At 30.0% G+C, this 22859-nt stretch overlaps 2 non-coding genes across 2 annotated transcripts; both read right to left on the minus strand.

Annotated features, from left to right (window-relative positions):
* Positions 1 to 21356: 21356 nt before the first annotated feature.
* Positions 21357 to 21427, minus strand: TRNAG-GCC (transfer RNA glycine (anticodon GCC)). The gene has a single exon. It is a non-coding gene; the product is annotated as a tRNA-Gly (tRNA).
* A 26-nt stretch (positions 21428 to 21453) lies between these two features.
* On the minus strand, positions 21454 to 21525 carry TRNAD-GUC (transfer RNA aspartic acid (anticodon GUC)). Its single transcript has one exon. It is a non-coding gene; the product is annotated as a tRNA-Asp (tRNA).
* Between the last annotated feature and the right edge of the window lie 1334 nt (positions 21526 to 22859).

Raw genomic sequence — 22859 nt, forward strand, 5'->3', positions numbered from 1 at the left:
AACCAGAACCCGGAAACTGCCGCGAATCACAAGCACCGAGATCCCACATTATCGTGGCTTTCATACGGAGGTAGGTGCTGCTCATGTTCCGTGTGGAAGCGCAAGTGTCTTCTATATCTGTCAATTGGCAGGACCCTCGATTAAGTTGTCTTACTCCCTGTTTGCCGTGACATCACCCACCAAGAAGCTGTTTACTTCGTGAGGAGTGCTCTCATCATGCCAATCAACAAGCACCATCAGTCATCGCTGCACCACAGCAGCAATAGTTTGGCGGACTTGATTTTCTTTAAAAAATCAATTTGTTTTGGTTGCATATATAACAATATGAAATCTTATTATTTTAATTATAAATTATAAATTTAATATTTCAACTATCAATTATGCCAAAATGTGTTTGGTCATGATACCAAACACATTGTATCTTGCTATCTATTTGAAGAAGAATATGTAGTTCTTGAAGATCTTCATCTTGCTTATATCATTTTAAAAGTTGAAACAATCACAATGTCTCATTCGGCAAGTCAGCAAATAATATCTCTTGAGTTGAATTTGCTAGTTGTTGATTCTTCATCTTTTTAGTGCCACAATATACACAGAAGCTACAAACAAGGATAAAGGTAAAATATCATCTTCTTTTGATCTTGTTTCTTGTATAGCAAAGATTTGCTATTCTTTATTTAGGTTTTGATGGATGTCGTTGAAGAAAAGCATCCACCTTCTTTGCTATATTTATAAGATTCTTTGCTGGCTCTTGTAGGCATTCACTTATATCATACTTATATTAATGAACAAGATATTCCAACTTATTTTGGTACCGCTTTGAGTCTAAAACTTCTTCTACATCAAATTCTTCATTATTGTCCACTTCTATAGGAGAAAGTTGCACTTGTTTTCTTTTTGGTATGTTCATTGTCTTATACAATTTAAGAAGAGACATTTAGAATATAAGATGGATCTTCATTGACTTTAGTAGGTATAATTAATAAGCAATTGGATTGATGTGTTTACAAATAGGAAAAGGTCTAAGCTTATAATAGTCCAACTAATCATAGTAGTCTTGATATTATGACAAAGTAACCATACCTGTTAAATCATATTGAATTGTGGTTGTTCCTTGCGATAGGCATCTGCATTTATCTTTTGTTGTTCTTAAGCTTCTTTCAATTGCACCTCTATTGTTGTGTGTAGCTTTGACAAAAAATTTGCCAAATCTTTTGTGGCAAGATTATCAAATCTTGAAAAGTCAAAAGCATCAAGTCATAGATGATAATCATAATTAGCAAAGAAAGGTATTCGGTGAATAAAAGAATGTACCATGTTATTATAAGAAAATTCTACCAATTATAAAAGAGTTATCTAATCATCTTATTAGTAGTTAATGGTACATATCAAATATTGCTCCAAAACTTGATTAATATGCTTCATAAGTCCATCAATTTGAGAGTGAAAGGCCAAAGATAATATTATATCTACCTTTAGAAACTTGAAAAGGATTCTCTAAAATCTTCATACAAATTAAATCCTCCTATTTAATATAATATTCTTGAATAATCTATGATAATAATAGATATTTTAAGAAAAAAAATTATTATTTTTTCACATGTGATAGAATTTTTATATAATATAAAATATTCCATCGTAGTAAAATAATCTACAATGATAAATATAGAATCATATGAACTTGAGACTAGAATATCTATTGTTATATTACATGTGTTGCTTGAAAATGCACCAAGCACCTAGATGTAGAAGGTAAGTAGAAATGTAAGAATAATCTTATCAAGTCTAATAGAATCTTAAATAACTTTAAATAAAACTTAATAATTCTAATCAAACTTTGATCAATTGAAAATAAACTCAAAAAAAGTTATAAAAAAAATATAAAGAAGTTTCAAATTAATTCCAAAAAAAAAGAAACAAAAAATTTCAAAAAAAAATATAAAAATAAACTTTAAAAGAAATAATAATAATCTTAAAGAAATATTAAAAATAAAAATCTTTAAAGAAATAATAAAGAATCCTAAATAAATACTAAATATAGAAATCTTAATATAATCTTAATTTAAATCTTAATTAAACCTTTAAAAAATCTTATTTCAAATCTTAATTAAAATCCTAATTGAACGTTAATAAAATCCTATGTCAAATTCTAATTATAATTCTAATATTATAATCTTATGTCAAATCATAATAAAACCTTAATAGAACTCCAAATCCTAGAAAAATCCTAGAAAAATTCTAATCAATCTTTAATTAAGTTCTAAACCAAATTCCAAGCAAATCCAAATCCGAATTCTTAACTAAACTGTAGACAAATTCTAAACCAAATCTTATAGTAAATTGAAATTTCAACAACTGATGATCGAACTATTAATATTAACTTGAAATTTTCACATTTTTTATAATTTTAATTAAAAACAAGCACAAAAAAGATGAAATTTATTGCACTTACTAATTAAAAGAAATACAAGATAATTTAATAGGATGTTGAATAGCCTCCTAGTCCAATCTGAATATTGAACTTCCAACACCAATACCTCCTTTCTAATCCTTTGAATTGCTTTCAAATTTTACTTAAATATTGAAAATTAAGTTTAGTATTCATATAAAAAAATTTCACATCAATCTTATTCATAGATCACTAAAGATCTTAGAAATACTTACTAACCTTCAAACTCCAAATTCTGAGACCTCAATCCACAAAAACTTATACACATTCCGATCTAATTGTTTAATTGACCTAAAAATTTCCATATACATTAATTACTAGCATATCAATATATTATCTAAAATTGAACTATATTTACACTAAAAAATTCAAGAAATCCTCAAATTAGTAAATATAATTTTATTTCTCAAAATCTAAACCAACGAAGAATATTATCTATTTTGAAAATCCATTCAAAATTAAATATTCATTTAATTGATATAAAAATAATGCTTAAAAATATCTTCTTAAATGTGCTCCCAAATCCTACTCTTGAATCTATCAAAAAATCTTAGAGTCATCATAGGTATATAGTTGTATACCTCAGGGTCTGATTTTAATCCAAGTTGATAATTGATCCTCTTTGATAATCAATTCTTCGTTTCTTAATGTAAATTTTACAAAAATCTACTCCTAACTTCTTCTTACACATGCCTAAATTATTTAATTTTTCAATCTACTTTGTTTTATATTATTCATGGTCCACCAAAGTAAGTAGATGTCTATTTTGTAAAAAGATAATATTAGTACCGTTTAGTTTTACCATCTTTTTGACTATTATTTATATTTTTAAAATAATATTTTTATAATATTTTAAAATAAGATCTCCTATAATATGATATTTTCTTCTCTCTTTTATTCATTAGTTATATTATATCATGATATTATGATAAAAACCATAGAAATAAAAGATCATGATTGTTTGGATATGGATAATGGTTGGAGAAGTCTATAGAGGTGATGACGAAGAGTTTTTGATCTTAAGTAAATATCACATGACTAAAAAAAAGTCTTTTGTTGCCTTCCATATTTGTGATCACCAAAAATCTTTAGATATAAGCTTTCAAGTTTTGTTGTATTCAAAGTATTTGGTTGCTAGAAAGTCACGATATGCTTGAAAAACATGTAAACATGCTTCTTCTTCTAGAATATATAGGTGTCCTTTGAAATAGAGTAGGTTGTTCTTGAATTCAAATTTGGAAGCATCATGAAACTTAAAAAAGGATTCTTGATATTATGAATGAGAAGATCAAAGGACATACTTGATTGAATTTTTTTGACAAAGGTTGAATTAACAATCAATATTGAAAAGAATTGAAAGAAAATCTTCAAGGAATTGAAAAGAAAATCTACAATAAATCTTAAAATAATCCTTAAGAAGCCCTAAAGAAATATTAGAATAATCACAAATATATCTTAAATAAATTTCAGCCAAGTTCTAATTTAATCCTAGTTGAAACCTTAATGGACTTCAATAAAATCCTAAACAAATCCTAAATCCTAAATTGATCTCTAGATCAAATCCTAAATCCTAAATTAATACTTAGATCAAATCTTACATCTTAAATCTAATCCTAAATCAAACTCTAAACAAATCCTAAATCCTAAACCAAATCCTAGATCAAACCTTAGATTCTAAACCAAATCCTAAATCAAATCCTAAACAAATTCTAAAGCCTAAATCAAATCTTAGACAAACCATAAATTATAAACTAAATCCTAGATCATAATTTAGATCCTAAATCAAATCCTAAATCCTAAACCAAATTCTAACCCCACTCAATCTAATCCTAGTATAGTTCAAAATCTCAATATCTATCAATTGAACCATCGATCTTGCTTAAATATTTACATATCTTTCAAAAACTAAGTTGGCAACAAGTATACAAAATTTGAAGATGATTGCACTTACCAAATAGAAGAAAAATCCTAAATTTTGCTCCAGTATTGGCCAGCATCTTACTCTAATATAGATGTTGAACTTCTAGCACTAATATCTCCTTATTGAACTATTAATTTTTTTTCAAATTTCACATATATGTAGAAAATTAAGTCTATTATCTTCAAAATCAAATTTTATCCTAATCTAATTAGTAGATTACTAAAGATCTTAGAAATCCTAATAGACTCTCAAAGTCCAATTTCCAAGACCTCAACCTACTTGAAATTTAATAGCCTTCAATTCAATCATTTGATCATGCTCAAATTTACAATGTATAATTTAGACAACTATTCTTGTAACTATATAAAATTTAAATTATAGATCTACTATCAAATCTTTGAAAATTTTAAAAACGTAATAATCTTTTTATTTTATAAATTCTAGAGTCACCTAAAATAATTATGACTTTGCAAAGCTATTGCAAAGTTATTATATATTCAATTTACTCAAAATTAATACTCAAAAAAATCTTATTAAGTTTGCTCTTAAATCCCTTTCTTTGATCTACAAAAGAATCCGTAAGTTTCCATAGATGCTTGGTTTTGTGCCTTGGGATCTAATTTCAATCCAAGTTGATAATCAGTCGTCTCTGGATATCAAATTTTATCTTTTTGAGTTGATTTTTATTTAAATCAACTCTTAACTTCTTCCTACATATTCTTATATTCTTTATTTTTCTTATCTACCTTGTTTTGCCTTATTTATGGCCTTACAAAGTAAATAAAAGTATGCTTTGTAAAAATATAGCATTTAAATCTTTACTTCTACTTTCTTTTAGACTATTGTTTATTTTTGAGATAATTTGCTATAATATTTGAAGTAAGATCTTCTATAATATAATAGATTATTTACCCTTTTTGCCTATTAGTTGTGTTACATCATGACAATATGTAAGTAGAATTGCAACTTGAGAGAAGTTTTTGATAAAGATCTTACATTTTTTAGTTTTTATACACAACAAATATGAAGTTGATGTTCTTCTGTATTCGTAGGATAGATTAAGATATTTTCTAAGTAATAGACAATATATTGATTTAAAAACTATCAAAAATCATCATTCATTAGGTGTTGGAAAGCTACTTATGCAATTGTAAGTTCAAAAGGTATGACATTGTATTTAAAATGTCCATATCTAGTTTAAATCCATTCTTTTATTCATTTCTTTCTTTAATGCATATTAGATTGTATATTCTTCATAGATCTATTTTTATATAGATCTTAGCTTGATTCAATTCATCAAGAAATATAGATATCTAAGATAGTAGGTATATATTCTTGATAGTGATTTTGTTAAGTCCTTGATAATCGACATGTATTTACAATGATCTATTTTTTTACTTTATAAATAAAATTTGAAATCTTACTAGAGATTTGGAACGGCATATGAAGTTCTTCGCCAAATTCTCTTCAATATACTCCTTGAGTTTAGCCAAGTCATTTTGTAATAAATTATAAATTGGTCCAAATGGCGGTTGAGCTCTTTTTTGAAGGTCAATTGAGCAATCATAGAGATGATGTTTCAGAAGAGTATCCACATTCTTCTTTTCAAATACATCTTTTAAATCTTAATATTAGCTTAGAATGCTACTAAAAGTCTTTCCACCATTAGAAAAGATGCAGCATAAATGACATAAGTTAATCTTTCATTTATAGCATCCAAGAAAGCTCTTGCTTATATAAATATAGGTTTAGTTTTACTAAACTTATGACTTTTTACTTGCTTAATTACATTCTTAGTTATACTTTAAAAAAATCAAGACTACAAGAAATCTAATCTATTTTAGGATTATATTTTTTTAACTATAATAAATTATAAATGATTAGATTAGAAAGAGATTCAATGATGTTAAATATTACAAAATTACTATGATAATTAAATATTACTTTAATAGGAAGGATTTCATAAATAATATCTCTTTAAGATAATGGACGACCATCTATGACTTCTATATGAATAAGTTTAGTTTTCTTTATAAAAAATATACTATATCTTTTAACAAATCCTTTATTTAAGAAATATACTAAAACTCCTAAATCTAAAAAGGTAGAGGCTTTAAGATGTTTAGATCTAAAAATAATATTTATTATAAAATAAAAAGAGGATTTTGAGGAAAGAATAAGACCTTTACTAACTGTTGTATAAGGTTCTAATTGCACGTTTACTATTATAGCTGAAAAAATTTATTTTATAATATACTATCTTATTTGAAAATTATACTTTTTATTTTGTAGTTGCATCACTTCTTTGAACAATGTTAAGCAATGTGCTTAGATTCTCCATAATACAAGGATGATCTTTTTTAATATTGAAAAGTCTTTTTTTGCTAAATAAGAGATTTCTTACCACATCGATTTGTATATCTTCTACTTTTGAATGTATGTGTTGAAAAGACATTAATATTGTCATTGAATTATAGTAACGTTGACGGATACTTGTATGACTCTGAAATCAAATTTCAAAAAGTCAATTGTAATACTTTGCAATAAAGTCAATTACTTGATTCAATGTTTAAAGATCAGATAAGTTGAACTTCAAATTTTTTATTTTATGTTATAATTTATAAAAAAATTAGAAAATTAGTGTAGCATCATCGTACTTGATATCAATTATAAAGTTGTCAAAATTGTGAAGCATATAACATTATTAATCAATTGCCTTATTATAAAAGATAGATCTTATTAATTATAACATGAATTACATAATGTTTTCCATACTTATATTGAAATTCTACCACAAATACCTATAGATTATTTAATATTAGATCTTATCATTCAAAAAAAGATAAAAACCATAATAATACTAAACTTGAAAGAAATGTAAGAATAAATCTAACTTGTAATCTTAGAATTAGATAGCTTTGATGAAACACGACTAGATTATTTCAAAAACCTAAGATCTTTCTAATCTACAAGAATATAAGACTTCATCACAAAATAAGAAAAAATAAACTAGAACAAAAGTAAACAAAACTAAACAGAATAGGACACGAAAGATAAAAATGAGTAAACAGAAATAGAATAGAACAAATCTGAACAAAAAAAATGCAAAATTAAACTTTACTTAGAAAAATGGTTGAAAGCCTCATGAGATGCTCAAAAAGGCCCTAGTTAGTCCTATTTATACTTTTTCCTACCACCTTGGACTTTCTAGAATGTTCTTAGGTAGTAGATCCTACATAGATAACTGCCTTACACTTGTTTCTAGAAGGTTCTATAGTAGGTTCTACCTAGATAATCGCCTTAAATCCTTTTTAGAATTTTCTACAATGGATCCTACTTGGTCTACTAACTTAATTCCAATTTTAGAAACTTCTATGGTTCTAATTATCTATATAATTATCTTATCTATATCTTGTTATACTTAATCCTTCTCCACTAATGTGGAACGTCCTTGTTTTGCTTCCAATGATATCTTCAAATTGTCTCTTAGCAATAGATGAGGTTTTGTATAGGTTCTCATATTGCATCATGAATGGAATAACCTTTCCAAAGAACTTTGTATTGAAGTTGTAGACATCCACTGCAATGACGAAGGTAGCAATGTTCCAAAATACTATCTACTTCATATTCTTGTTGGTGATCAATTACTAGTGGTCATGGTGGTGGTTGGTGTTGATTTGGAAAGCGCTTTGGCTTAGTATGAAATTCCTTTAGTTGCAAAATAAGAAAGACTGAATTGACACAAATTTGTGGTAGAAACTCGAGGCAATATGCAATATCAAAAGTCACTGTACAAATGTAAAAAGGTCTAAGCCACCAAGATGTTAGTTTATAAATTTGGTTTGATGTAGCAAGTGGCAAGTTAATGTTGGAGAGTAACACCTGATCACCTTATCAAAAGATCTTGTATTACTAATGATTCTTCACATACTGCTTTTTTTAATTTTATGTAGTAAGAAGGCTATGCCATGCCTTTTATAAGACTATTGTAAGCCGTTATATAAATTCCTCCATTGTTCAGCTCTTGGTGTCTATAGAGCACTAAAAGTATTGGTGGTATAATCATATGACAATTGATATTAAGGAAAAATGGTTAATGAGTGGAACTTACTTGAATACTATCATTATAAGCAAATTCAAAGAGTGTCAAGTATTCATTTCAATTATTATGATGAATTGCCACAAATGTCTACAACATATCTTCTAAGATTCAATTTGTACCCTTTGTTTGTCCATCTATTTGAGGATAGAAGGTTATAGACATGATAAGTTGTATGTCTAGTAGCTTCATTAAAGCTTGTCAAAAACTTCCAATGAAGCATGGATCTCAATTTGAAATGATGATATGAGATAATCCATGGTGACAAAAGAAAGTATCAAAGAAGACTTGTATAAGCGTTAAAGCATGAATATGTGAGTGCACCATAGCTAAGTGAAGTTACTTTGAAAATCAATCTATAAGACGACAACCATGGTATGATTATGAGGCATCTACGACAAATACGTAATGAGATAAATAGTCACTTACTCCCAACGTGCCGTAGGTAGCGAAATTGGCTGCAATAATTTAAAAGATATTATATTGGGTACTTTGTTATGTTGACATGACTTGTAGGAGTATATTAAGGCTTAAACATCATGATCCAAATGTGCCCAAAATCATGTCCTTGAAATCCGTTCTAAGATCTTTTCTTGTCCTAGATGTCTAGATATTAGTATGTCATGTCCTTCTTGAAGTATGCGCGTATAAAATTTAGCATTGTTAGGTATATAAATTTACATCTTAAAATAGAGCAAGCCTTTACTAAAAATATAATCTTCATATTGTATAACATCCATCTTCAATCAATCGCTTACTATCTTGAAATAAGCATCCCGTTGCATAGCTTCCCTTTATTCTGCCTCTTTAGTTAGATCTAAAATGATACTACTAATGGTAGTGACTTCTATCTTATCTTCTAATTTATCTTTTAAGTCTAGTCTTTATAATAAACTATCTGACACAGTATGTTGTCACTTTTGTTTGTACTCAAGCCGAATATCAATAAGCTATAACTATTCTTTTCAAAAATAATGCCATGATTTCATATTTTTAGTCCAATCAATCACTGGCTTCTCCAATATATAGTGTCGCCACACCTTTGTAGTATATACAATTGCTAATTACTCTTGATAACATGTAGAGTAATTACACTCTATTCTTTTGTGCTTGCATGATTCACATGCCACAAATTGAAGACTCCTACTAAAGTCTTGTTGAAGGATAGCTCAAATAGCAAAGTTGGAAGCATCAATGTTAAGCATATAAAGAATATTAAGATCATATAGTTATAATATTGGAGTAGTAATGAATGCCTCCTTCAACTTATTAAAGGCATTTTGTTGCTCTAGTTTCCATTCAAATAGAGCACCCTTTTCCAATAGGTTTATCAATGAGGCAGCAATGTGAGTTAATCGCTGAATAAAACGGGGATAGTATCCAGGAAGGCCTAAAAATGAATAAATTTCAGAAGCATCTTTAGGAGTTGGCCAATACTCTACTACTTTTACTTTATCTTGTTCTATATACATACCTTTGAAGGACACCACAAGTGCCAAAAATGTGATTTTCAACTTCCAAAGTTCACATTTTGATTGCTTACAATAAAAGTGATTGTCTTGTAGCTGACGTAGCACTTTTCATAGGTGTTGCTTATGCTCTTCAAGGATTTTACTATATACAAGGATATCATCTAGGAAGACAACTACATACTTGTCTAAAAGGTCTTGAACAATCTATTCATATAATATATGAAAGAAATTAGAGCATTGGTGAGGCCAAAGGTTAAAATCAACTATTTGAAATGTCCATAGCATGTATAAAATATCATCTTTTTCACATCTTCTCTTGCAATAGGTGTTTGCTAATAGCGGCTTCAAAGATCTAATTTACTAAAAATGATTACACCTTGAAGTTGATTAAGAAGTTTATCTATGCATAGAAGTGGATATGTATTTTTAATAGTCTACTTATTGAAATCTCAATAGTTGATGTCAAAGTAAAGTCTACCATCTTTCTTAATTGCAAAGAGTATAGGTGCTTCCCATAGTGATGTGCTTTCTCAAATGAAGCCTTTCTCCAAGAGTTTGTCTAATGTGTTTTTACAGAACTTCGAGTTCTTTTAATGCTAGGCAATAAATTGATTGACTTGTTGGTTTGGCTCCTGGTAATAGTTCTATTTGAAAGACGACACCTCGTTAAGGAGGTATGCCACTAGGTAGATTAGTTGAAAAGACATCCTGATATTTTTATATGACTTGCTCCACCTGTTCTATTCCTTTGGTTGTTTTTTCCACCATTGATCTAAGTTTTGAAACCACCATATATATTGATTGCTCATGCTATAGTTGTTTCTTCATAAAGGTTGTCTCTACAAATAAGTCTTTAGTTGTAGATTGTCTTTCCTCTTCATGTAATGTAGAGGTGTAAAGAGTCACCTTGCACCCTCAATCTTTAAAAGAGATTATCTTTGCTATCTAATTAATTTGCTTATTTTCTATCTCTATCCATGACATATCAAAGATAACATCATACTTTAGCTTTGTTGCCTTAAATCTCTCTCTTAAGATGTAGATGTTTGTCAATCTGAAGGTTTCTACTTCACATGTCTCATTCAATATGTTTTCTTGATCTTCTGCAAGGTATATAATTCCTCCTTTCATTTCTTTGGTTTTAATTCCAAGCCGATTGGTAATTTTAATTAAGATATACTTTTTTGTAGAGCCACAATCTACAAGTACTCAATATGATTATCTTCTTAGTAGTCTCATTAGATATACTAGTCAATTCTTTTTATAGTTGTCCATGGCTATGCTATTTGTTTTTGAGAGGCAATGGCTCCTTCCAGTATTGGCCCTCAGTTCTTTTATTAGAGAGCCTTATTTTCTTGTTCTAATTCATTATATACTTGATGAGTTATGAGACTGTGAATTTGCCTTGTCTTACTGGTAGTTGTACTTTGACGTTTTGGACAACCTTTGATCTAATGGCTTAGCTCACAACAATAAAAATATAATCCATTCTGCACCAATAATTGTCATCTTTGTGGTATCAATGTTCTTTGTAATGCATCAATCTCTATTGATGTTGGTTGTTGTGCCATAATATTTAATAGCGGCATAGAACTTTGTGCTATAGGTTGTACTCCATGATTTTTGAAATCTAGAGTATTGGTCCTCTCTGCAATCTAAATTACTTTTTTGAATGTTTGTGGATTCCTTAGCTCTACCTCTTATTGGACTCTAGGTTTTAAACCTCATAGGAATTGATCCATCATCTCTGCCTCTGAAACATTGTCAATTTGAAGACATGAAGAGTTGAATTAAGAAACATAATCTTACACTAATCTAGCTAAAGTAAGATTAGTTAAGTGATCATGTGCTATCTTCTTCACATTGATGGATCGAAATTGATTCCTAAACTTAGTTTCAAATTCCATCTTGTTACAAAATCTACCTTAAGCTCAATAATTTTGAACTCAATGTTGCCACCAAATGGCTGCCGCATCTCTCAAATAGCAGATTGCATATATAATTTTTTTAGTAGTATTTTTTCCAAAAAGTTGAAAGTATTATTGCATATTAAAAAGCCATTGACATACATCTTTTTGTCTTGAAGTTCAAGAAAATGTACTAGGCTTATGCAATTTTAATCTAACAAATATTGACTTTCTTGTCCTCAAGGCATCTATTTGTCCTTGCAAAGTAGCTATCTGGCCTAATAGGTGTTGTATTTGAGCCTTTATCTAGGATTACTCTGACATATCTCCTATATTATAATTTTTTTATTGAATTCTACTATTATAATATTTTTTCACCTCTTAGTTGATTTTTTAAGAGCAGTTTGTTGTATCCTCAACACAGTTCTCAATATGATCACAATAATTGACCTTGGATTAAATGATGACTATTGACATGCTACCAAAGCTAAATAGTCTAATACTTGCTTGGATACCAATGAAATATAATTAGACTATTTCAAAAATTTAAGGTCCTTCTAATCTACAATATAATGCCTGATTATAAAATAAGACAAAATAGACCACAATAAAATTAAATGGAACTAAATAAAATAGGATATAAAAAATAAAACTAAGTTAATTGAAATAGAACAAAATTAATTTCAATAAAAAGATGCAGAACCAAACTTTACTAAGAAAAATGATCCAAAGCCATACTTGACCAAATACTCCAAATTCCTTAGCCAATCCTATTTATACCTTGTTCTACCACCTTAGACTTTCTATAATGTTTTTAGATAGTAGATCCTACCTAGATAACTGCCTTAAATTCCTTTTCTAGAAGGTTCCATGATAGAACCTATTTGGTACACTAACCTAACCCCAATTCTAGAAACTTTCATAGTTCTCATTATCTATAGAATTATCTTATCTATACCATGTTACATTTGAGGTTGAAATTTAATAAGAAATTGTACTTGATTGATAAATCCTTAAAAGTTGGATTTTGTATCATCAAACTTCTTGAGCTATCCAATCCTTGGTTTTTTAACACTAGAAGAATGTTTCACTATAGGAAAAGAGACATGATTTGAAAAAGATATTAAAGTAGCTCTATTTATTTCTATATCTTTATTCCTTGCCATCCTTGTTCCTCTTTGTGGTGGTAAATTGAATTGATGCATTGTGAAGATAAATATCACTCTTCTATCTAAATTATAAGCTAACATCAATTAAGATTTACTTATAATTGGTGGTATATTCTATTTTTAAGAATGAGTTCCATGAAGAATAGTCTTCATATATTCAAAAAATCCAAGATGCGGCAAATTGTATTTGCCACATATTTCGATCTTTGTTTTCTTCAAAGATAGTTGATAGGACCTCTTAGCCATCAATAGTGTTTCATACCAAGGTGAGAAGACCACCTTGTTTTTTTTTATCATTGTTGATGCCTTTATAACTTCTTTCAAATAAAATATTTGAAATACCATCAAGAATTATTCCTACCTCTAATAAAATTACCAAACATCGAGAGTCTCTTTCAAGGTCGTGATACCAAATGCATTGTATCTTGCCATCTATTTGAGGAAGAATATGTCATTCTTGAGGCTCTTCTTCTTGATTGCACAATATTGAAGGTTGTGATAATTGTAATGTCTTGTCCGACAGGTCAGCAAACGAAGGCTCTTAAGTCGAATCCATTGGTTGTTTGTTTTTTATCACTTTAGTATTATAAATACAAAGAAGCTACAAACAAGGATTGAAAGTAGAATGTTATTTTTCCTAGATCTTATTTCTTTTATAGGAAAGATCTTCATCTTAATTTTGATGGATGTTGTCAATAAAAATCCTCTACCTTCTTTGCTATATTTATAAGATTCTTTGTTGGCTCCCATGTATGTTCATTAATATTATATCCATGCCAATAAATAAGATATTCTAACTTATTTTAGTGCCGCCTTGAATCTAAGACTTCTTCCACTTCAAATTCTTCATTATTATGTACTTCACTAAGAGGAGGTGGCACTTGTCTTTTTCTTGGTATGTCCACTATCTTATATGGTTTAAGAAGAGATATGTCAAAGATAGGATGGATCTTCATTGCCTTTGATAAATATAACTGATAAGCAACTAGATTGATTTGTTCACAAATTATCAAGGATAAGAATATGAAAAAATAAATAAATAAGTGAGACTTTTTTCAAAGAAAGATGATAAAATAGAAATAACTTTATATGTATATTAAAAAAGAAACTCAAATGGCTATTGCCAAAAGCCAAGAAAACTAGAGATCCTTCAAACTAGACTAGAAGCAAGAAAGGCGATGATAAGAGTGAAGAAGGCTTCACTCTTGTCTCTATGTATACTATCTTACTAGGCACTACGTGGCAATGTTCTATGGGACTTACAATATGTGTTGACTTTATAGGACACATGCCTTGACTTATAAGGTAAGTTTATCTACGTGTGGACCACATAGTTAGCATGGTCTTGAAGCTAACAATATGTGTGGCACATGGCCAACTTGTTGACTACGTTTCTAATCCAAAAAGTCAATTAAAGACACCTATAAAGTCAAAGGAGTGTCTATGAAGCTTCTAAGAAGCTTTCATAATAAATATTATAGAATTAACTTATTTTTATGTACTTTTATTTATTTCTACATATTTATACATGTAATTACTAACATACATGCATATGTTCGTGACATTATCCTCCCTTTTAGGGACGAGTTCCAAGAGGAGCAGTCATCATATGTTAAAAAAATCTATGATATGACAAATTGTATTTGCCACATACTCTAATCTTTGTTCTCTTCGAAGATGTTAGGGCCTCTCAACCATCGGTAGTATCCCATACCAAGGCGAGAAGACTACCCAGTTATTTGATTGTTGTTGAGGCCTTCATAACTTCTTTCAAATAAAATATTCGAAACACCATCACGAGTTGTTCCTACCTCTAATAAAATCACCAAACATCAAAAGTCCCTTCCAAGGTTGTGATACCAAACACGTTGTATCTCGCCATCTATTTGAGGAAGAACATGTCATTTTTGAAGATCTTCATGTCGATTGCATCATCTTGAAGGTGATAATCCTAATGTCTCATCCGGCAGGTCAGCAAACAAAGGCTCTTGAGTCAAATCCGCTGGTTATTGATTCTCCATCTCCTTAGCATCACAACTACAAAGAAGCTACAAACAAGGATTAAAAGTAAAATGTTCTCTTACTTAGATCTTGTTTCTTTTATAAAGAAGGTTTTCATCTTGATTTTGATAGATGTTGTCAATGAAAAGCCTCCACCATCTTTCTTGCATTTGCAAGATTTTTTATTGGCTCCCATATGCGTTCATTAATATCATATCTGTGTGAATAGATAAGATATTCTAATTTATTTGAATGTTGTCTTGAATCTAAGACTTCTTCTACTTCAAACTCTTCATTATTGTCCACTTCTATAGGAGGAAGTGGAGCTTGTCTTCTTCTTGGTATGTCCATTGTCTTGTATGGTTCGAAAAGAGACACATTGTCATGATGTAACACGATTAATAGGTGAAAGAGTGTGGAGATTATTATAATTTAAGAGATCTTAGTTCAAAGTATTAGAACAAATTATCTTAGAAATATATTTAATAGCCAAAGGGGTAGAAAAATTAAAAGGTACCAATACTGCCTTTTAGAAAGGTGACTTCTACTTACTTTGTAGTACCATAAGTAAGGCAAATCAAAGTAGATTGGAAAAATAAATAATATAGGAATCTTTAGAAGAAAGTTAAGAGTAAATTCTAGAAAAAGTTACTTAGAAAAACTAGATATTGATACCCGGAGATGGCCGGTTATGAACTAGGGTCGAAATCAGACCCAAAGGCACAAAATCGAGTCTCGACGACCACTCCGGGACTCTTTGGTAGATCGGAGAGTGGGGTTGGAGAATAGGTTGGATACGGTTTCTATGGGCATTGATTCTAGATGTTTTGGATTTGATATAAATTTGTAAGAGCTTTGCAAAGTTGAGTTTTTTTTTGGATGACTTGGGTTTTATGAAATAAAATAGGGTTAATGTTTTGAGTGATTTCGAGAGTTTTGTAGCAGATCAATAGGTGAATTTTTTTTGGGTTCATGGTTATAGTTGTGTTGAATACATGTTGTAAATATGAGCTTGATCTAACGGTTGAACTGAGAGATATTGAGGTTAAAAAGAGTCAAGGTCTCAGAAAGTAGAATTTTAGGTCCAGTAAGGTTTTTTAAGATTTCATGCAATCTACTAGTTGGATTGGAGTAAAATTTATATGAGAGGATATAAGACTTGTTTTTCTATGTTTATGAGAAATTTGAAACCAATCGAACGGCGCAAAGAAGAGAAATTGGCTCTGAAAGGTTGGCAACAAGATTGGAGAAGGAGGCCGGCTAATACCCGAACACATTTTTGAGGTTTTCGTCAATTTGGTAACTCCGATCCTTTTCAAAAAAAATTTCCTTGTTTTGAACTTGATTTTTTAGAAGTATGCAAATTTTGAATTGAGATCAACGGTTTATTCATTAGATATTGAGGTTTAAATGTGTCACAGGAATTACTAGGATTTGAATTAGGATTTGGCTAGGATTCGGTTTAGGATTTGGATTAGGGTTTGGATTAGGGTTTAGGGTTTGGTTAGGGTTTGGCTAGGGTTCGGTTTAGGATTTGGATTAGAGTTTGGATTAGGGTTTAGGGTTTAGTTAGGATTTGGCTAGGGTTTGGTTTAAGATATGGATTAGGGTTTGCATTACGGTTTGGATTAAGATTTAGGGTTTGGTTAGAATTTGATTTAGGATTTGAATTAGGATTTGGATTAGGGTTTGATTAGGATTTGATTTAAGGTTTGGTTTAGGATTTAGGATTTGGACTAGAGTTTAGGATTAGATTAGGGTTTGGATTAGGTTTTGGATTAGGATTTAGGGTTTGGATTAGAGTTTGGACTAGGGTTTGGTTAGAGTTTGATTTAAGGTTTGGTTTAGGGTTTAGGATTTTGATTAGAGTTTAGGGTTGGATTAGGGTTTGGATTAGGATTTGGATTAGGATTTAGGATTTGCTTAGGGTTTGATTTAAGATCTGGATTAGGGTTTGGTTAGAATTTGATTTAAGGTTTGATTTAGGGTTTAGGGTTGGATTAGTGTTTGGTTTAGAGTTATGGGTTTGGAATAGGGTTTAAATTAAGATTTGTTTAGGATTTGACTTAGGGTTTAGGAATTTTTAGGATTTAAGATTTAATTAGGTTTAGTCTAAAGTTGAGTGAAATTCAATAGGATTTTAACTAGAATTAAATTAAGGTTGTATTGACATATATTTGAATAAAATTTGTGATCATTCTAATATTTCTTTAAGAATTTAATTATTTTTTTGAAATTTCTTAGAGTTGTTTTGAATTTGATTACGTTTGTTTACTATTATTGTAGTCTAATTAGAACATTGTTAGTATTCTATTTAGGATTTTGTTATCGCAATTTCTATTCTTCCTTCTATAGCCAAGTGTCCAGAGCATTCTCAAGCAAGACTTCACACATTACGACATCATCATTCAAGAAAAGATAAAAACTACAATAAGGCTGAACTTGAAAGAAGTGTACCAATGAATCTAACTTGCATTCCTCGAGTTGGATAGCTTCAAAGTTGAAGTTCAATCACAAGTTGCACTTGATTGATAAATCCTCAAAACTTGGATCTGGTGCCATCAAACTTCTCGGGTAGGGTAATTCTTGGTTCTCTAACACTAGAAGGGCGTTCCACCATAGGAGAAAAGACATGGTTTGGTACAGATATTGAAGCAGCTCCAACCATATCTATATCTTCACTTCTTGCAATTCTTGTTGCTCCTTGTGGTGGTAAATTGAGTTGATGCATTGCAAGCATTAACTCCCTCAATTACTCTAGCATTTGTGCCATTGCATTCTTCATTTCAACAAGTTCTGTCATAATAACACTTAAAAAAGAGAAGATATCTAATATCGCTCAAGACAAATAGAAGAGAGGACTTGAGAACAAAGAAAATACTAAGCACAACATCAGTTTAGAAGAGGGTAATCCACAACTTCTAATATGCTTATATCTTATCAAGAAAAAGGAGTAATCCACTCTTCATCAAGATTAGACAAAGCTCTGATATTGTAGGTGTACTCTTATCAATCTGTCAAGGATAAGAACTCGATGAAAAAACAATCCACACAACTGAGCCATCATTCAAAAAAGATGAAAAAATATAAATAAATAAGTATGTATATTGAAAGAGAAACTAGAATGGCTATTACTAAAAGACAAGAAAACTAAAGACCCTTGAAACTAGACTAGAAGCAAGAAAGGAGTTGACAAGAGTGAAGAAGGCTTCACTCTTGTCTCTATATATACTATCTAATTAGAGGCTATGTGGCGACATTCTATAGGACCTCCAATATGTGTTGACTTTGTAGGACACATGCCTTGACTTACATGGCAAGTTTTTCTACGTGTGGGCCACATAGTTAGCTTAATCTTCAAGCTAACAAAATGTGTGGTATATGGCCAACTTGTTGACCACGTTTCTAATCCAAAAAGTCAATAAAAGACATCTATAAAGTCAAAGCAGTGTCTAAAGAGCTTCTAGGAAGCTTCCATATTAAATACTATAGAATTAACTTACTCTTACCTACTTTTACTTACTTCTACCTATTTGTATAAGTAATTATTAAATTACATGAGAATGTCCGTGACACTTTGTTAGACTTAAGAGCCTCAAACTATTTTATAAACAAAGATTTTATTAAAAAATAAGAAATATCATTAGTTAAAAGAACTAATCTTATACATATAGAAAGTGATAGATGATTGTTTGCTATTTTTTGGAGATGTTATATATGACACTCTTTCATTAGATGTACCAATTAAAGATCATAATAGCATAGTAATATTTAATATAATAAGAGCTTTGTTTAATTTGATTATTTTAGGATTATCTTGGTTAGAATAATATAATCCTCAAATAGATTAGACTTTTTGTAACCTTAATTTTTTTGATAGTTTAATCTAAAATTCCATTAGTTAAGTAAAAATACATAAGTTTAATAGAACCAAATCTTTATTAATAGGTGCCAGAGCTTTTACACATGTTGCAAAAAAAAGGAATTTCTTTTGTTTTATATACCATGCCTATTTTTGATAGTGAGAAGACATGAAGTAATATCCCTAGCCAATATCAACATTTCTAAGATATTTCTTTAAAAAATAATGTAGATATTCTTCCAGAGCATTGTCCTTATGATTGTTCCATCAATCAAAACCAAGTTAAAGAATAGCAAATCTTTGCTATAAAAGAGACAAGATCAAAGAAAGATAATACTCTACCTTCTATCCCTCTTTGTAGCTTCTATGTATTTGTGATACTAAAGAAACGGAAAACCAATAGCCAATAGATTCAACTCAAGAGCTTTTATTTGCGGACTTATCAAACAAGACATTGCAATTGTCACAATCTTCTAGACGACAAAATTGAAATGAAGATCTTCAAGAATGATATATCCTTCCTCAAATAGATGGTGAGATATAACGTATTTGGTATCACAACCTTGAAAGAGACTCTTGATGTTTGGTGATTTTATTAGAGGTAGGAACAACTCTTGACAGTGTTCCAAATGTTGTATTTGAAGGAAGTTACAAAGGCCTCAGTAACAACCAAATAAGAGGGTGGTCTTCTCATCATAGTATAGGATACTATGGATGGTTGAAAAGACCTATCAACCATCTTCAAAGAGAACAAAGATCAGAGTATGGAGCAAATATAATTCACCGCATCTTGGATTTTTTCAACATATGAAGATCGCTTTTCATAGAACTTGTTCCTACAATGCGAGTAATGTCACGGATATACATATGTATTCTAATAAATACTTATATGATTGAGAGAAGTAGGTAAAAGTAGATAAAAATGGATTAATTTCATAATACCTTCTAAAGAAGCTTCTTAAAAGCTTTATAGATGTTGCTTTGATTTAATATGTATTTTGTAGTTGATTGATAGGCTAAAAACTTGGTCAATAAGTTAACCACATGTTAATAGCTTGCGGAGCAAACTAATTATGTGGCGCACATATAAAAAACCTGCCTTACAAGTTAAGATACGTGTCTTGCAAAGTTAACATGTTTTGGAGGTCTTACAGGACATCGCTATGTAGCTCCTAGTTAAGAGTATATATGGAGGTAAGAGTGAAGCCTTCATCACTCTTGTCAACATCTTTCTAGTCCTTAGTCTTGTTTCAAGACTTTCTAATGTCCTTGTTTTTGACAATTGTCATTCTAGTTCAATAATATATCATCTTTGAGTGGCTTTTTAGTTCTTTTCAATGTCGCAAGAGTGTATTGAGGATTTCTTTCTTTGAGATTCATGTCCTTGATACCTAACTATTCTTATCTAGATAATTAAATATGTCTATGAACCTTTGCTTTGTTTCTTATTCTTCTATACTTATAAAGAATAATTTTGGTTATCCTAATAAATTGGTTATACAAGCCTAATTTTATATATTATTTTAATATATGTATTTGATTTATTTATTTTTTAAAAAAATAGCTAATAGAAATAATCTAATTTATACTTTTTGAAGTCACAAATTTATCATGTATCTTGTATTTTAATGGATGAAACCTTCTTTGATATTGATTTTTTATTTTTATTTTAATTTTTAATTTTTAATTTTGTTTTAAAGTATCTTGTCATGAATGTAATGATGTCTCAACTAATAAAATGGATTGCCAATTGTTAAAGGTATTTCCCTCTCTAATTTTGCAAATAAGTAAAATATTTCTATTTATAGGAGTATTTAATTTTATACTATTGGTTGCCACATTATTATTAAAAAGATTTATGGAAAAGCAATAGAAAATTATATTTGCAAGAATTTAATAAAATTTTATATTACGTCAAGAATACAAATTCAACAAATCTAATACTACGACATCAACATCAATTCTTTCAACAATTGTTGATGAATAATATGATTAAACCATTAAACTTTGGACATGGAAATTTAAATATTATTTGATCTACTTTAATTGCTACAATTATTATGGAGGAAAAACGTATATATTTTAGGAGCAATTTCAACATTGTTATGATGTTTGATTCATGTTGTTCTTATTGTTGCTTGCAAGTTTGGTCAAACAAGTATATTTTTTTACGTTGTTCTTGGATTTGTTTTAGAACCAAGATGATGAAAATGAGGGGGGTGGAAGATGTTTGTAATGTGAGGTGGATGTGTGGAAGAGTGAAGGGATATTATTGGAGATATGATTGGAGCTTGGGTGAGAAGACGAAGGAATGGGGTGAGGCGAGAGAAAGTGGTGTGGTGGAAAAGCGGGGTGACGAGAACTTGATGCGTGCGCGCCGTGGAGGTGGGTGGGCGAGGAGAAAGAAGGAGATGGAGAAGGAAAAAGGAGAAGGAAAAAGGAGATGGAAAAGAAGGGCGTGGATGAACAAAAGCAGTGCACCGGCCGGGAATCGAACCCGGGTCTGTACCGTGGCAGGGTACTATTCTACCACTAGACCACCGGTGCTAGCCTGTTAGCTGCGGTCGCCGCCGCGCCGCTGCCGGGGATCGAACCCGGGTCACCCGCGTGACAGGCGGGAATACTTACCACTATACTACAACGACTGCCGATCAGCGGACGACTCACGGCCCCTCCTGGGACCCGGATGAGCGAAGCCGTTTTCACACCACACATACCACAATGCGGTCTTCTTCTTCTTCTTCTTCTTCTTCTTCCCGCACCGACCCCACCCCCAGGTAGTAAGTAAGTATCCTCCTCGACTGCCGTGCAGCTACCTCACCACCACGCCGCACCACGCGGCCTCTCCTCACCTCACCTTACCTCCAGGCCACGGCCCCTTTCTTCGTTCATTCGTTCCCTCGTTCGTTCCTTCGTTCCTTCGTTCCTTCGTTTGTGCGGGCCATCTCCCACTCCATGCCGGGCTCCTCCACCATCTTCGTTTCATGCATCCTACTCCTCACCCCCCTTTTATCTACCAAATTTTATTATGCAATTTACTTATTTTTTTTAAATTTTTTTTATTGATATTTTTCAACATCAAGGATTGTTTTTGAATTCTTTAAACCCTTACCACTACTAATAAAATACATTTTTTTTTAAATTATTATTTTCGGTTTTTTATTTTCATGACATGGTATTCATCATTTTTTTTTAATATTGGATTAAATAATATAGAAGAATAATTCTATATTATAGGTGTAGTCTTTTTTCTTTATTATAGAACTAAATTATAAAATTTTATAATGTACATGTTACAAATTTATCCAAAACAATATTTAAGTAATTACAATTGCTTTAAGAAGGTCAACTTGAATTTTACAATATCAAAGTTTAGAAACAAAAATTACAATGGCGTCTTGTGACTTCTACAAATATATGTAATAATACAACCATTATTTGGTGTATGATCTATTTTATTTGCAATATATTTTCTATCAATTAAACTAAAAACTTTAAGATGTGTAATTTTAAATACAAAAATAATGCTTTTATTTTTCATAAAATAATTTTTATTACATTTTTTGTACCTATGCATAGAATAAATACATTTGATATACATGGATTGCAAAATGGTATTAAACTATAAATTTTTGTATCATAAGTTTTACAAAATTTGAGAAGTTTTATAAATTCTATTTTTAAATAATTTTCTAAAATTTTAGTTGACATGCTTTTAAAAGTAAAATTTCTATTTTAATTTATAAAACTTTAGAATACAATTAGCATTCATATTTTATATTTTTATACATAGGATTCTTTTTTTTTTCTTTATTTTGGAACCCTTTGTAAGTATGATTATGACATTAATTTAAATATTCTAGTTATTTTTTGATTGATGGTGTTTTCATTTATTATCTACAACACAAAACAAAACTAAACATTGTATTAAAGGATTTAGCTTGTATTAGAAGAATCTTCTATATATTGCACTAAACTG

The sequence above is a fragment of the Physcomitrium patens genome, chromosome 21 (assembly GCF_059467195.1).
Source record: "Physcomitrium patens ecotype Gransden chromosome 21, ASM5946719v1, whole genome shotgun sequence".
In the NCBI taxonomy this organism is placed as follows: domain Eukaryota; kingdom Viridiplantae; phylum Streptophyta; class Bryopsida; order Funariales; family Funariaceae; genus Physcomitrium; species Physcomitrium patens.